This window comes from Panthera onca, chromosome D3, assembly GCF_046562875.1.
Source record: "Panthera onca isolate mPanOnc1 chromosome D3, mPanOnc1 haplotype 2, whole genome shotgun sequence".
Taxonomy (NCBI): domain Eukaryota; kingdom Metazoa; phylum Chordata; class Mammalia; order Carnivora; family Felidae; genus Panthera; species Panthera onca.
Window position 1 is genome coordinate 42,378,616 of NC_138350.1, and position 16,966 is coordinate 42,395,581.

The following is a 16,966-nucleotide window of genomic DNA, read 5'->3' on the forward strand; positions in this document are numbered from 1 at the left end:
CTATTCTAGGTTTGGGGTCTTACATGTGGCTTAAGGCAACTCGAGTCTGCATTGGGGTCCTCTAATATCTTTTGCCTGCTTTTCACCATGCATCTATCTACTTCATTCTCTCTCTGAAAACAGTACCTGCATCCCTTGACCACCCCCATTATGTGCATGAGACAGGAGATGTTTCCCTTACAGTGCTTGAGTTTCCTGCCAGTAGCACAAAGAAGTAGCAGGAACTAAGTAGTGGTTTTCATTTGCAAAGAACAGAAGTCTGTACTTAATTTAAGCAGAAAGAGATTTTAATTTTGGAAGTTCAGAGAAGGGACAGGAAGACTGGTGGAGCACACTCAGGCAGGAGCTAAGGAAGGTGGGGGAGTCCAGGTCCTGACTTAGGGATGGTCTGCTTAGGAAGCATTAGACTCTTGCCTACTGCTACTGGACTCTCCTTCCCCTAGACATCTATCCTCTGCCACTGGAGTCTCAGCACCACAGCCACCATGAATAATTGCTGAGTCACCTTTGTGTCACTCAAAATTTCAAATTAGAAGCTGAAGCCTGTGAATAGTAGTACTTGGATCACAGGGCTACACTCCAGCTATTGGTAGAGGATTGGTTCTCAGAGAAAAAGAACTTGAGTTAAACAATAACATCAAGAGGCGCCTGGATGGCTCAGTCAGTTAAGCATCCTCCTCTTTTTTTTTAAATGTTTATTCATTTTTGAGAGACCGAAAGAGACACAGTGTGAGTGGGGGAGGGGCAGAGAGAGAGACATACAGAATCCAAACCGGCTCCAGGCTCTGAGCCGTCAGCACAGAGTCCAACGCAGGGCTCTAACCCACAAACCTAGAGATCATGACCTGAGCCAAAGTTGGACACAACTGACGGAGCCACCCAAACGCCCCTAAGCATCCTACTCTTGATTTCAGCTCAGGTCATGATCTCATGGTTCCTGGGTTTGAGTCCCATTTAGGGCTCTGTGCTGACAGTGCAGAGCCTGCTTGGGATTCTCTCACTCCCTCTCTCTCTGCTTTTCAAAATAAGTAAACTTAAAAAAACAAAATACCCTTAAAAGGTTTCCACCTCATGCTACATTCTGCTAGGCAGAGGGCATGTGAGAAGATGTCATGCACCATCCAATTTAGAAAGTGTTGTCACAGAACCAAGTTGAGAGTGTGAAAGTTTAAAGTATAGGTAAAGGTACCCAGGAGTAGGTAGAGTGGGTACCAGGAGGAGCTAGAGCAGAAATTAGGGGTTTTTTTGCTAGATGCAACAGGCCTGGGACCAACCTGCAGGAGCACTAGAAAGAATGTAAATTTGAGAAACAAACCCCAAAGTAAATTCCAATCCAAAGACTAAACTTCCAAAAAATAGTCCTGGAGCTGGGGAGGCACACCAGGCACAAGGTGTAATTCTAATATTTTAGACCAGGTAGCCAAAAAGTTTAGAAGCTGGAAAGAACAAAACAGAGCAACAAGATGAGCTAGATTTGCTGAAGCTTATAGAAGATTGGCATTTGTTACATCTATTCATTGTAGGATGTATCTGTACACATCCAATGAATTAGTTCTCTTAGACCTTGCCCAATTAAGGGGAAGTAAAAAGTATAATACACAAGCACCAGTCCTTGAGGCAATGAAGGCATCAGGAGAAATTGATGGGTTACTGCACTTCTCCCCAAGCTTGGCACAACGAGCCTAGCATTCAATGATGAATACTTTCCATCTGCCTGATTTCCAGATCTTTGTTTAGAGGGATCCTCATATTCTTCCTTATTGGGCTTAGCGCCAGTTTTTGCCAGGCTAAACTGGTATAGATAACTTCAGACATCGAGTGGACATGAGGAGATCCAGGCTTTGAGTGGTTAGCACAAGTCTAGTAGAAGGCATTTTGAGGGGGCGTTGTAGTGGGATGGTTAGAGAACACAGAGGAGTGCATGCACCCTGTGTAGGGCTGCAAGCTTTCTCGTTATCAGGAAAAGAAAATCATCACAGCCTGTGACAGGAGCAGCCGCAGGTAGATTTATCCTAAACACAAACATTTTCTGGCAAAATCACATGTCCCAGGGTGAGATCGAATGTGCCCCAGCTAAACCTTGAATCTTTTAAACTTTCAGTCAGAACATTCAGTAAGCATTAATTAACTTGAATAAATGATACATTTCACTTCTGTAGGGACTCAACATATGTCATTTCTTTTGTTTCAAGCATTCCCCTAACCTCCTCAACCAGCAGACTCTCCCAGGGATTCCAAAACCCTTATCACTCCTTAACACATACATACCAGACCTCTGTGCTGTGTGGGAGCGACAAAGGGTGCATGTCATTTGTGTGTATCTTGAATGAACAGATTTGCACTTAAAAGCAATTTCTATTGTACCAAACTCATCAAGACTTTAAAGATTCTCTTTCTCACTTCTGTTGGTGGTAGTTGTGGTGGTTTTTGGTTGGCATTTTGTTGTTGGTTTGGGTTTGTTGTTTTTTTAAATATTCTTGGAAATAAGTGAGTCATTGAGTCTAAGTAAGATTGAAGTCTCCAGGTTATTTACAGACTAAAACTGGATAATGTAGATTAACATTCCAAAAGAGAAAACAGGGAATGAGGTAACAAAAAGAATCAAAATGAGGGTGAATAGAAGGAGACTCATTGATAAGTTAATATAACACCTAGGGGATTTTGACATCCTTTCCCACCTTTAAAACTCTTTACAGAGCATCTTCAAAGCCACCTCATCCCTTATACTGGGGAAAACTAGGATTTCAGAGTTCAGTTTTTGAGGCTGAACGTTTAGGACAACAAAAATATTATCTGTATTTAATCTAGAAGTTTAGAAAAGTAACAGCTCAAAAATTTATTTTCTAGTTAAAAAAAAGCTGAATATAAATCTACATGAAAACGTTTAAACTCAAATACAGTGAAGAACAAATGAAGTGTTAGTAGCTAAATCAAATAAAGTACCATCCCATATTATGTGTACCTTTTTGTTAATGTGAATGCCTATCCCTACCTTTGGCTCACTTAGCAAGCTGAAGAAAAAAGATTTTCAAACCTTTATGTGCATTTCCTAAGTTACTAGAATACCAGAATACTGACACATATGATTGTACCATTTCGCATTTGTCAAAGATGATTCTGAATTTTGCTGAAAACCACAAAGGAAACCAACAGACCCACATTACTGTTCTGATATCCCCACCAAAGAGGAAACACAGAGAGGAAGTTAATCTACAAGTCTGATAGGGCATATGTGATTTTAGCAGAAGAGCCTCAAGATTCAGCCTATTCCAACACTGACTAACTCTTATCTTTATTCCCAACTCCTTCTGGATCCTTTCCCTTCTTCAGCGACTGGCTACAAGGCATACAAGAAAGGTGCTTGTATTTGAAGAATTCTAGTTCCACTATGCTCCACTTTCAGGGTCGCAGCCTCAGTTTCCACAGTTGTCAAACAGGATACTAATACCTATACCTCACTGGGAAGTTGCCGGGATCATATAAAAATACGTTGTCCCTAGATAAGCCAAGGTCACCATTCCTGGGAGAATCGCCAAAAGAACTCGGCTTCGGTTCCCCCTCCCGGCAAGGCTGGTTCGACCAACAGTCAACAGGAAGCTCCAGGGGTTGGGACAGGATCCCTGGCTCGGAAGGAGGCCAGACGCGAGCGTTTTTGGACGGCGATCAAGAGGAGGGTGATGAGAGCGTTAGAAACGCGCCCCCCCCCCCCCCCACCTCCGGCTCACGCGGATGGGCTGAGATTTTACTATCAGTGACAAAAGAGTGCGGAAGCACGGTACTAAAAAGCAAACAGTCAACCACAATAACTCAACCCTGCCCTCCCCACAAAAACAAACAAAGCCCCAAAGCCCTCGGCAGGACTAGAACGGGGCGAAGGGAACCGAGAAGGGCTGAGGAGGCGGAAGCTGTGCCCCTCACTCCAGCTCCCGGGGCAGGGGAGTGCGCGGCCGAAGGGTCCGCGGAAGGGGAGGGGGCGCTGTGGGTCCGCTCTTCGCGTGCAAGAAGCGCCTCCTCCTCACGCCCCCTCAGCTGTGCCTCCTCGGGAATCCGCCCCGGACCCCGCCGCCATGTTGGGTCCGGAGGAGTGACTTGGACTAGCAGCCGACGGGGACTGCGGAGGGACGGCCCGCATCCCGCGGAGCGCGCCGCGGCGCCGGAAGGCGGGGGGGCGCTCCAACTCGGGCGGGCGCGGCGCGAGATCCGGTGAGCAGGACGGCCGCGCGCGCAGGTAGCCGCAGCCCCCCCGCCCTCGCCCCCGGCTCCGCCCCCGGAGGAGGGGCGGAGCCGGGGGCGAGGGCGGGCGCCGAGCTGAGTGGAGGTGGAGAGTGAGGCCGAGGGGTGGGGGAGCCCGGGAATTCCCTCCTCCTGAAGTAACGAGTGCGGGGCGGCTGTGCCGTCGTCGCTGCAGCGGGGCTCCTGGGACGCGGAGGTGGAGGAGGGAGAGGGCCCCGCGGGCCTCGCCTCCGCCCGCCGCCCCCTCCCCGCCACCCCGAGCTGCGGCAGCAGCGACTCATGCGAGCGCGGCTGGACGGCAGGTAAGGACCCGGCGGGGCCCCGCGGGAGGAGGCGGCCGACCCCGGCCCGGGCAGCGCTAGGCCCCGGCGCCCGCCAGCGCCCGAAGGCGCCCGCGCTCCCCGCCCCCGCAGGCTCCGGGTTGGGAAGTTGAGGAGAAACTTCTCCCCTCCCCCGGCTCACCCGGCGGGCGTGTCTCCTTCCCGGCGCTACCTGCCTGCCCCCTGACTCGGTCTCCGCCCCGTCCAGTCCTTCCCGGTCCCGCCCAAGTCCGACTTAAGGTCCTTGGGGCAGTAGGGAACCTCCCACTCCTGCCTGGGGGCTAGGTTAATTTTGGCTCTCCCTGCCGGAGTGAGGGAAGAGGGCAGCGGCCCCTTTCGGTCCCAGAGCTTGAGGGTCTACATGTGGCTGACGCCGGGTGGCAACTGTGCCGGGAGAGCGGACGTGGGGGGGGGGGGGGGGGCGAGTGGGTGAGCCTCTCGCTTTACTTGGTTTGATTGAAAACCGCAACATGTTAAAGTTTTCCTTTGTTTTGGGTTGGGGGTTGGGAAGTATGCCATTCAGCATCCACTTTTACAGTATTGTGGCCCTCCGTCTCCCATTTGGTTCGGTTCTCTGTCCACATGTTACAGAAAATTTTGTTTTAAAGTGTGTTTTTCTTGGTAATTGCTTCCAGCTTTTGCTTCATTGGGCATGGGGCAGCGTTGTTTTAAGAAGCTCTTCGAAAACCAACTCCGATGTAGGGACTTCTTTAATTTTGTTTTGCAGTGAGTGGAAAATCAAGTCCGATGTAGGGATTGCTTTAATTTGTGGTTTGTGGGGAGTAGAAAATCGAGTCCTGTGGAGGGACTGCTTTGATTTTTGTGTTGTAGTGAGTGGGACACGACGTAGTTCCGATTTGGTTCATTTATTTTCTGCATAATTAATACGCATGGCATAACATACGGTCTAACAATTTGTAAATTATTAAAATAAAGATGAGAAGTCTAATGCAATCACAACTTTATGTTCATGCATTGGTGTGTTTCATGGTGTGCTTTCACATACATGGCTTCACATGTATATGCATATGATTGTAGTATATGTGTGTCCTTCTAACTGTAGGATTACAGTGCTAAAAATATCTCGATAATTCTGTATATATCTAAACCATCCTGTAAAAATTCTAAAGTTAAATTACACGTAAGGAAAATATTACTAAATGTGTACATGTGACTGTAGGCACTTACTGGCATAGCACCTGGTAAATCTGTCTTAACTAGGGCAGTGGCACACAGTGGACAAAAAACATTTTGAATGGGCAGTTAATGAAGGAGCATCTTGTAATAGAATGAGGACCTTTTGTGTATCCATATAGGATTTTCATATATTCTGTAAGAAAGTCGTATTTCACTAAGCCATACATATGTTTTGTTTTACTAATATGTGAGACCCCTGTGGTAGTTGACTTAAGGAAGTTTAGTTATTTTAAATTTTGGACATTACCTAAACCTCTGTGGAGATTTTGAATGCTGGTTGACAATTCATAGGGTCCTGAATTTGAAAAACAAAACAATTACCTTTGATCTGGATCTGAATACAAGACAGTTCAGATCCATGTTTTCAGAATAAAAGATAAAAGGACTCTTAAAATGTGTACTCTGCTGTAACTACCATCATGTTAAGCTACTATAATAACTTTAATTTTGCAGTATGTTTTTGCTGACTTCATAAACCACAAAACTGACTCCTTTCTATTCAACCGAAAGTGAAATTACGGCTTTGACCTGTCTTCCTGGGATAGGTGGAATTTGTCTTACGGCTGAAGTATAATATTAATACATGGCTTCAGGTTTGTTTTTTTTTTTTAAATTCAGGAAATTCGCAAGCTGAAAATCAACATCCACGCAAATAAATCTCCTTCATGATATGTAATGCTAAAAGAACAAATATTCTAAAAGGATAGCGGTGGTCCAGTATAACTGAAATATTACCGACCCATGGTGTACGATTTGTTTATACAAAGTCCACATTTGCATCCTTTTAGGCAGTAAATAATTTGTTAATGTGAGTAATTTTACTTTATAAGCACATTTAACTCTCAATTTAATGTTCACTGTAGGCATCATTTATTAGTTCCTGTTAGCATTATATTAAAAAGAGATACAAACTTCCAGTTACAAAATAAGTCATGGGAATGTAAGGTACAGCATAGAGAATATTGTCAGTAATATTGTAATAATTTTGTGTGATGACAAATGGTAACAACTTATGGAGGGGGGATTGTTTCATAATGTATAAAAATATCAAATCACTATTATGTACAATTGAAACTAGTAAGGATACTGTATTATCAGTTATACTTCAATTTAAAAAAAGCCTACTGCCAAAAAATTTGAAAGCAGTTATACTAAGCTTTGCTGCCTGGGAATGCAAACTTGGGAAATAAAACTATATTTAAAAAAAAAAAAAAAACCCTGAAAGGAAATGATTTCTATAAACGTAAAGAGAAGAGGGAGAATGTTGTGATTGGGACCCAGCTTCTGAAGTGGTGACAAAGTTTTAACCTTGCGGTGGTTGCAAGGGTGTTGGCCTTAGTCATTCACTTAGTTATTCACTAAGCCATACATTTCTTCTGTGCTTTTCTGTATCTGTTTTAGTTTACATAATTTTTTTTTTTTTTTTTTTTTTTTAAGAAGCCTGTGTGTTATGTACTATACAAGGTGCTTGGGTAAAGAACTTAACATTTAGTGGCTGACTTTAGAACATCTCCTGGGCTGCCCTTTGCAAACAAGATTAGCTTATTAAATCATAATTGTCATATTCCACCTAGTGTATGTAACTACTTGACATATAAATAACTATTAATTATGTTAATATTTTGAGGGAAGAAACCAGATTTTACTAATTTTACATCCTCTTTAGCTTATATACATGGTAAACAGTAGGTACTCAAATGTTTATTAAACTAATGGATACTATTGTTATCAAATATATAATGTAACTTATTTGTCATAAAGTTTTGTAAATGACAAAACTCACATCAAAGTAATGTCTTGACTTTTAATCATTTTCTGTTTTCTGTAATAGTAATTCCTTAGATCAGCAATTTATCCCTTAGTTTTGATATTCTTAAGGATGTCATGAAATTCTCAGCATAAACTAAGTTTTCGTTTACTTAAGCTTTATGAAGATGTGCCATATGGCACCTAACAGAAGAGTATGGTTTTTTTCCTTTTTTTTTCAGAATAGTATGTTTTGCAAGAAAGCAAGTGACAGTATGGTGTTTGAGTTTCAGAAATGCTCAGAATGATTATATTATGCTACTTGCTTTATGTAATGGCTTGCTGTTTTAGTTGTTGATTTTGTTGCTTTGTGGTTTGCATTGTTATAATGTAGAATTAAAGAAGAGATCACATCTGCATCAGTTTCATATATCACAGGAACTTTCAGTCATGCTGTAAAGGTGATGTTTGTGGCGCTGGCTTTGTTATATGAATATTTACAGGAAGTTTTAGTTAAGATCTTCCATTGTTCAGAGCTCTACATGGCTTAGGTCACCTTCAGTTCACACACATTTAAACAGATCTCTAATACAAATCCAGAGTTCTTCAGGGAAGTACAACAGCTTTTCTTTAAAGGAAATAACCTGCTCCTATTAAAGTATCTTGGTAGCTTATTGGTAGTGTGTACAGCAGTTTGTGTGTGGCTATGGTAGGGTATGTATTACCGCTTTTCTTCCTCTCAGCTGCTCCAGCGCCACAATTAGGCTGAGTATTGCTCAGCTGCAGCTGCTGGGTGATTATGAACCATCCAGCTCCTGTCTAAACTCAGAGGCAGATTTAGCAAAAGGAGCTATAGTAACAGCAGAGGGTGAAAAAGAAGAGCCGGTGCTGCTGCCAGTATCATTTTAACATGTCTCTTTGCCAAGGAATCGTTGGCTGCGGCAGCACTACTGTTGTCTTGGAACTAGCAGACTTGATGGCAACATATCCTGGTCTGGATTGAGTTCACCTGATGTTACTCTTTAAAATCTTGAAGCTCGCTCCAGGAAAGAGAGAATCCTGTAATTTCGAAGTACAGGATAATACTGATGGACTAAATTACAAGCCTTAGTGCCCAGGATAGCAGTGCTCCTCAGTTTCCCTTGTTTGAGTGTATATATGTGACTGCAGGTTCCCTGGAGTTTGTAACATATACTCCATGCTACTTTAAACCGTGTCAGTTAGAAGTGCTGCTGCTATTACTGTTTGGGTGTTGGCAGGAGAGTTTCTATGCACGTTCTTTGGACATCCTGCTTTCTTTCTCCCAGGAAGTGGAAGACCTTCAAGAGGGATTATTTCTACAACTAGTTGCACATGGTATATCCCCTGTGTCTGGCTGAATTTTGCAAGACCCTAGCTACTTTATTCTGTTGTTCTTTCCTTATTCCTGGGGTATAAAAAGATGGACCTCAACAAACGCAGGTATGTTATCAGCTATATATGGCAAACCCCAGACTGGAAGATGCCATAGGCAAATTTTGCTTCTTCTGAAATGTTGCTCATTTTATAAACATGCTAAGCAGAGAGCAGCAGCATCTTGTCCTCTCTTTTACCATGACTGTCAGAAAAATTACAGAGACAGTTTCTTTTGCTAATTCTAATTCTGGCTTTGGAACTTGGTGGTTGGGGGTTAGCTAATTTGGGATGGGTAATAGGGAGCATTGGGAGAATCAGCACTCAAAATTGTATCACCAGAAGGAAGGAAGAGTTAACCGAAGACTGTACTCTTGAAAGTGAACAAGTACACATTGTCGTTGTGGCATGTACTTAGCAAAACACTAGTGTATTGGCTCCTGTCTTTGTGCTCCCACAAAACTCCAATATGAAAGCACATTCTCCTTACATTATAATTACTTCTTTCCATGACTATGATATATTTGACCTCATGCTAACAATGGCAAGGAACTGGTTTATATGAATCTTTGAAAACAGTTTCTAGTAGGATAAATGCTTAATAAATTTTGAATTGTATGCAGAGATGTGGTTCTGTGTATATTTATGACTTTACACACATTTTTAAGATCTACCTCTACTAAAATTTTATAAAACTTAGTGTTTTTTCATATGCTAATATTAAAACAAATGCTTTACATTTTTTCACTCAAAGTTTTGTTTTAGAAAATGATTTTATAACACAGTTTATAAATACTTTGACATGTGAATTTAAAGGTCAATTTGATATTTCTGATAAACTGGAGACTCTCTGTAGTTGAAGTTAAGCGAGTCTTTAATATGGTTTATTCTAAAGAAATGTTTTTTACTGTATTAATGAGTATAAAAAGCCCAAGCTATCCACCAAAAAGAAAAGAAAAACCTAGATTTTTCTAAAATGCATTTGACGTCGTATCATGTTACTAGAGACAGTATTATAATCATTCACGTACATATCTTCCAAGGACAAAAAGAAAAAATCTCCTGATTTTCTTGATGTAATGCATGTGAAAGAATGCAGTTTATAGGATTTGTCTGCTGCTATTGGGGGTGTGGGTGAAGACAGGAAGTACTGAGAGGAAAGGACTGACCACTAACACTGAAAGATTGTTGTGGTTTCAGTCTATGTTCCTACCAGTATTAAACTCTAGATTTTCTTTAATTATAGAGGCTAGTCACTTCTCTGATTTTTTAATATAGTTTACCGTTTCTTAGCATTAAGTAGAAATGGGAGTGGAGAAAGTTGGTGTCTTTTGCTACATAATTTAATACTTACAGTTGTCCTGTGCCAAGTTTATTTATTTCTTGCATTTGTTCTCAGGCAATTAGTATTTTACAGATAAGGGCATTTTAAAAATAAAAACTGTCACGGGGCTCCTGTGTGGTTCAGTTGGATAAGTGTCCAACTCTTGATTTCGGCTCAGGCCATGATCTCACAGTTCATGAGCTTGAGCCCCACATCGGGCCCTGTGCTGACCATGTATAGCCTGCTTGAGATTCTCTCTCCTTCTCTGCCTCTCCCCTGCTTGCGCATGCATGTTCTCTGTTTCTCTCAATAAATAAATAAATAAACATGAAAATAAATAATAACTGTCAGGTATATGAAAAGGAGCAAAGAAGGCAACATGGTGTAGTAAGGAAAGGACTAAAAGGTAGAAGGCCATTTGGATTTTAATGCCACTTTTGATAATAAAGAGCTATTTGACCTTGGTCAGTTCAGTAAATTCCTTGCACCTCAGCTTCACCATCTGAAATAAGAGACAGGGGCCAGATGGTTTCTAATATTCTTTCAGCCTTATATAAATGTGTGGCTCTGTTACAGTTGAAGTTTTCCTATTGATAACATTTTAAGGAAATGTTTCAGAATCTAGAATTTGAAATAAAATTAGATAGCAGGTAAATAAAGGTTATAGTAAAAAACTGACCCATAGACTTGGCACTGGACTTTTCTCTAGGAAATGTTGTATTGTCTCATCAAGTGGCCATTTATTAAACCTGTGGTATAACAAATACTGTGCTGGTTTTGGTGGTATAGAAATGATTGCAGTGTGACTACTGCCTTTTAGGAATTCACAGTTGGATGGGACTGGCTATGATTATGAGACTGTTGTAAATTTTGTAGATTGGTAGTTCTTTTTAATGTGATAATCCTGTTTAACACTTCTCTGGTTTTTGATAATATTAGTGTGTGATACATCTGAAACTTTAATGGATCCATATGCAATGGATACTTTTAGCTTCAAGCAAACTGATTTAATTCTCTAGGCCAGAAGACTTGATTTGATTTTGTAGACAGTTTATTACAGATATGTGTGACAGATGCAGGTTCCACAACATTTATATAGAAGTTTTACTGTAAGAAGTCAGGTTTGAAAATAAGTCCTTTAAGCAACACTTCCGACTTATTTTGCAGTAAAATTAGAAAGATAAGAACTTTTATTCATTGAAGCACATAGATGTGATGTCAGTTAACAGATAATCATGACTATGATCACTATGATCATGACCACTAACATTAAAACATTTATTTTTTTTTAATTGACAAAAACATAGAGTAATTGTTCTGGATGTTTCCCTTTAACACGTTTAGTTACTAGTTAGAATAAAATAGATAAGCATGGGTGTTAGGAAATGGTTAGCTTTTTAAGGTTTGCAACAAAGATCTCGTAAAAAGGGGGAGGGAAGCCACCAAAATTATAAGTAGATTGTTCCCAAAGTTTGTCAGTTAGGTCTTTGAAAATCAAAATCTTTTCTCAGGAAACATTCTTTCTTGGAAGGTTAGCCTTTTTGGTTAGATTTCTAGGCAGACCATTAAGAGTGTATAAACATTTAACAGATATAATAGTGTTTCATTGGTAAATGTATTCTGATTGATTTTCAGGTTTTGTTTGTTTTCTTAAATCTGAGCTCTTTGAACATATGAAATACTTGGCTTACTGAATGTTCTGATTATACAGGGAATGAACTCATTGTCTTGTTAGTTACCCTCCCTCCACACCTTCCCAGCCCTTCACCATTTAAAAATCACTGTTACAAGTTTCGAATTGGGATGCCAAGACCCTTTCAGTGAAGCCTTGCTCTTAAGCTGAATTTAAGTACAGGAATGTCTGTGCTTTCTCTCACCTGCTTGCTCTAGGCACTCTAAGCCTGCCTAGTCTATCCCTATAGGACAGTGTGAAGAATGGGAAGGTTTCAAAAGATTGGAAATGAGAAACAAAAATGTGGAAACTAGAAAAGGGCTTGGGAAGACGAGGAGTGGATATAATGTGGAAGTTTATAATTTCCTCTTTTTTGCCCTTTTTTCTGTTTCCCGCCCATTTACTCCTCATAGGCAATGTGTAAGGAAGGAAGAAAGCCTGTATTATGGCAGATGCTATTCTACATATGTAGTTCATATGCATTGTCACAGTTAAATATTTGAAATGCCTTTTCAAAATACACAAACATTGTGGATTAGATGGGTATTTATTACATGTGAAGAAACTGAGGATCAGAAAGTATATGTGATTGGCTGAGGTCACAGGACTAGTGGTTACTAGAACTGAATTTATCTGACAATAAGCCTGTTTCCAATAAGACAGCTTCCTTAGGTATAAAGAGCCATTATGGAAGAAAGGGGAATTTATCTTTTTCCTTCTCCCTTAAACTGTGCATTTGTATTGGGGCTGAGAATTTTCAATCATGTATACTTTTCAATTGAAGTAGCTTTGTGGTACATATTTCATAATAGGAATCAAGGTCAGATATTATATGAGCTGGAAAAAAAGGGCTAATACACTAAACTATAGCAAGTGCTTTCCTTTTGTAGGTTTGGCTTTGTAATGGAAAACTGATACACTAATCCCAAAGCATTCTTTATCTTTTTATAACAAGATGTTCAACCCAGATTAACAAAGAGACAGTGTTTGGATGTTTTTCCAGTGAAGCTTTTTTTTTTTTTAATCTAAATTTAATTCGTCAAAAGAACAAAACCAGCAAAAGATGGGTATTACACTAAAGTGTAGCAAATGCTTTCCTTTTGTAAGTTTGGGTTTATAAGGGGTATATGGAGTACATGTGTATATAGTCAGTTTCTCTTTCCTTGTCTCTCCTCCTCCCCTAAGTTTATGCTCAAATATGAGTTCTGACTCAAAACTGGCTCAAACTTCTATTGTGCGACATTGCTTTTATTTCTACTAATTAAATCATTTATTCTTAGATGACTTGGTAGAAATAGATGGAAGGTCTGCATTGTCTGAATGGTTCTCCATCACATTTCAGATATTCTGCAGAAAGAGAGTACACTGTCTAATTTTCCCTGTCAATAAGATGGCAGTTTTTACACCTTGGTACAGACTCAACAACCATTCAAAGCTTCACTTCCTTCTGAAGGAAACAGTGGGATTCTTCCATGCTGGCTTGTTCCTAGAAATGTTATTGTTATATGAATTCTTTACCTCTGGATCAAAAGTCTCATCTAACACTCCAAATGGAAATTCTGTTTGCTACTCATTTACCACAGTGTCTGATTCTATTGACAGATTTCCTTAACCACCTTAGAAGCCTTTTTTCTTTGGCTTCCTTTTATTTCTTCAGTTGTATGTAAGAATGTACCCTTTGTCCTCTTTAATAAGCTGGAGCATTGTTTTCTAATAGGAATGCTGGCTTGATTTTGTAGCATTATTATCCCACATAGAATATCTACAGTACAACTCCTTCACACATTACTGCAACAGTTCTATCATTGCCCGTGTTTATTAAGTCTACATAAGTGTGTTGGCAGATAGGTTTTAAACTGTAGTGCCAAGACTAAGTGATGGGAGTGAGTGGCTGCCGCTAGAATATAAGCTCCATGGAGGTAGGGAGGAATCTTTGTTTTGGTACAGAGGTTACCCCAAGCATCTGGAACCTTAGTAGGCACTTATTAAATGTTTTAAAATGTATGACAGTGTAACAGTCTGCCAACAATGTTTGTTTACCATGGGCATGGGAAAAAGAAATGTCAACAAATAGCTTCTCACTGGAAACTCATACAGTAACCGCAGATGCTTCTTACTCCGGACTCCTTGGAGTGGCAGGCCTAAAGCTAGACTAGTGGCATCAGTGCTCTGGACGAATTCAGATAAACATTGTACTGGAGTCCGATGGAGAAGCAAGTATGATTTGGCAGTGAGTGGTAAATGTTAAAGACCAGTAAGAAAAATACATACAATAAAGGGATTCTTTTTTTTAATATTTTATATCTCTAACAACCATTCTTCTTAAAAACTCTGCACACATCAGTTCCTCCTACATTATGTTGATGTAAATGAGTCATATGCATGTATCTGGTTGTAAGTAGAGCTAAGAAAAATAGTCCTTGGCAGGGCTACCTTCTATTGACAACCTTAGAAGGGGAAAAGGAATTTTTGGTGGAAGGTAGTTGTCTCTGCCACAGCAGGGGAGAGAAAGTACCTATTAGTTAAAAAGATTACATATCTGTATGGAAATACACTATTTGGTTATAGAAACATGGTTAGAATATTTGAAAGGTGTGGACAAAGATGATCTTTTTTTGTTTTTAAGTTAGCTCTATGCCTAGCTAATACCCTCATGACCCCAAGATCAAGAGTTGCATGTCTACTGGCTGAGCCAGCCAGCTAGGTGCCCCAAGATGGTATCTTCTTAATTTAAGGCAACAATATTAGTACAGATACAGACTGGTAATGATGGAAAAAGTCAAATATCCCAGCACCTCTGGAAGCTTGTTTTTTGTAAGCAGAGCATCTGGAAAAATGTAATTTCATGTTTTAGGTGGTAAAGGAAGATATAAAGATATTTGAACTTAATTAGGACCAATAGAAAAAAGTGATATGCAAATTACAGAAAAAATTTTTTAGAGGTATAGGGACCATGTTGTCTTGGGTTTATATTAAAAAGTAACAGGGAAAGTAATTCTGGACTTTAAGATGTATGCCCTAGACTTTAGGAAACATATTTGACAACCAGTAAGAGTCTATGATTTCAGATTCTGATGGACAGTATACCACCTAAAGGAAAAGTCTAAAAATGCCCTAAGCTTTTTATATGAAAAGCTTGGGAAGCACTCTGATTTGGGGTGCGGGTGGGGGTCACAGGAGAATTGTGGATTGTGTCTAGCCATATCAGAGAATTTGGTGGGGATAGTGGCAGATGGGAATGATGATGGAGCTAAAGCCCCCCCCCCCCCCCCCCCCCCCCCCCCCCCCGTCCCATCTCACCTTGTTACTCCCCATCCCCATAGCCATGGGTCTTAATTGTTTGTTTGTTTTTAATGACTAGAACTTGAGCACCTGGGTGGCTCAGTCAGTTAACTATCTGACTTTGATTCTGGTCATGAACTGAGTTTGAGCCCTGCATCAGGCTCCTCACTGGAGCTGCCTTGCGGAGCTTTCTTGAGACTCTTTCTCCCCCTCTCCGTGCCCCTCCCCCTCAGATCAGAAGGAGGAACTCATAATAGAACTCAAGTAGAAGAGGGGGTCAAGAACCTTTTAGGATATTGTTAGAGGATGAATAGGATTTTTAGAATGATTGATGCCTAGTAGAAAGAAAACTAATGACAACATAGATGATTCTTAGAAATAAATTCAAAGCTGCAAGTTAAAAGGGAAGCCACAGATCCAGGAAAGTTGAAATAATAGATAACAGGAAACATCTAGCATGTCTTCTTTTTATCTCCTGACTTCTGTAACAAGAAGATACTCCTTAAGTTAGCAAAGCTAGAAAAGAGAGTAAGAAAGTAAGTAGATAATAGATGGTAAGAGGGCATCTAGCTTCAGTTGATTTCAAGTTTCTAGGTCCAGGAGAATTCTGTCTGAAGGTTCTGAAAGACATTTCTGATATTATCGGGGCCCCAGTTAATAGAGAAATCACAGAGACAGGGAGACATCTTGAAAAAGAAAAAAAAGAAAATTGACTAAATGATGCCTTAAATAAGGTGAATTTTCATAAATGCAGACACTGAAAGTTGCTTTTGATGCCTGTTTAAAATTCTGTAACAGTTTATTAACGTTACCATTTATAAATAATTGTAAGCTTATAAAGAAGAAGTGCTTTATTGAATTATTGAGCCATCTTTGAGTTTGGGTAAATAAATGTATCTAGGTCATCTGTTAGTGGTACTTTACTGTGGGTGAGTGGGTGGACCTGATGAGCTTACTTTCTAGCAGTAAAGGTCAGTGATTCCTTTTCTACTGCCTTTTTTTGGGTCTGTTTTATGTTCCCTTTTCTGTAATTAAGTCTCTTTTTCTTTTCTCTCTCTCTCTCTCTCTTTCTTTCTTTCTTTCTTTCTTTCTTTTTTTTTTTTTTAGTAATTAAGTCTTCTAATGGCATAATTGGCATTGCTGTTTATCTTTTTGATGATATTCAGAGCCAGGGATAGTAACGGGTTCAAAGCTCCTGTTATGTATTTCCATATTTGTTGTTGCTGTTGTTAAGGCAGATTGAACTGGAATATATAAGTATGTTTGTTTATCTCACAGTATCTGCAAACCTTGTTTTATTTTTGTTAGTTATGTGTGTGAATGAAGATACCTTAAAATTATTGTAATTTGCTTTTTCAATTGAAAGTGACTGTGCATTTTTCCATGTGGTAAAGTGCTTGTTTATAACCTTTGACAATTTTGCTATTGGGTTCTTTTTCTTATAGATTTTTAGGTATTTTTATATTGTATGGATATTCTTTGTATCTATGTTGCAAACACTTTCTCCATATCTTTGCTTGTCTTTTCATCTAATATTTTTTCATTTTACCTTTAAAAAAGTATTAAAAATAACTTCCTTTTTATAACTTCTGGATTTTGTGTTTTAAGGATGCTTTCCACAGCTGATGATCATTTAAAAAATTCTGTCTGTAGGTTTTTGTCTTGTCCTAGATTGCAAGTAATTTAACTCTTTACTCTGGAACTCTGCAATTTATATATGTTGTGAGATAAGAATCCAATTCTCTCCCTCTTTTTTTTTCCCCCCTCAGGATGTAGCTCACCAGTGCTTTTTATTAAATC

General features: G+C 40.0%; 1 protein-coding gene across 3 annotated transcripts in view; it reads left to right on the forward strand.

Moving 5' to 3' along the window:
• Positions 1–3,885: 3,885 nt before the first annotated feature.
• The window catches only part of YES1 (YES proto-oncogene 1, Src family tyrosine kinase), a 68,626-nt gene continuing 55,545 nt past the window's right edge, over positions 3,886–16,966 (forward strand). Inside the window, exon 1 of one of the 3 annotated variants that reach the window (XM_060613383.3) lies at positions 3,886–4,203. The gene's annotated coding sequence lies outside the window, so the exon portion shown is untranslated. Of the gene's footprint in view, positions 4,204–4,284; positions 4,536–6,392; positions 6,559–16,966 lie in introns of those variants that run through there. The other 2 variants (XM_060613382.3, XM_078435386.1) reach the window with 2 other exon arrangements.